The sequence below is a fragment of the Etheostoma spectabile genome, chromosome 9, assembly GCF_008692095.1.
Source record: "Etheostoma spectabile isolate EspeVRDwgs_2016 chromosome 9, UIUC_Espe_1.0, whole genome shotgun sequence".
Lineage (NCBI taxonomy): Eukaryota > Metazoa > Chordata > Actinopteri > Perciformes > Percidae > Etheostoma > Etheostoma spectabile.
In genome coordinates, this window is record NC_045741.1 from 29,188,674 (window position 1) to 29,188,995 (window position 322).

Below are 322 nucleotides of genomic sequence, written 5' to 3' on the forward strand. Positions count from 1 at the left end.
CTGATGACAGCACCACCCAGACATAAGGATGTTAAAAGAGACCTAAAGAAGCTCTTTGCCAGATTCCGTGCAGCCGTCAGCAACTGGTACAATGAGTTCCCAACAATCCAGACTCCGGGACACCAAGAGGTGGAAGATGTCCATGAAGAGATCCTCACCCAGCCAGAGGTGGAGACTCTGAGACACCAAGAGGTGGAAGATGTCCATGAAGAGGTCCTCACCCAGCCAGAGGTGGAAACTCTGAGACACCAAGAGGTGGAAGATGTTCATGAAGAGGTCCTCACCCAGCCAGAGGTGGAGACTCTGAGACACCAAGAGGTGG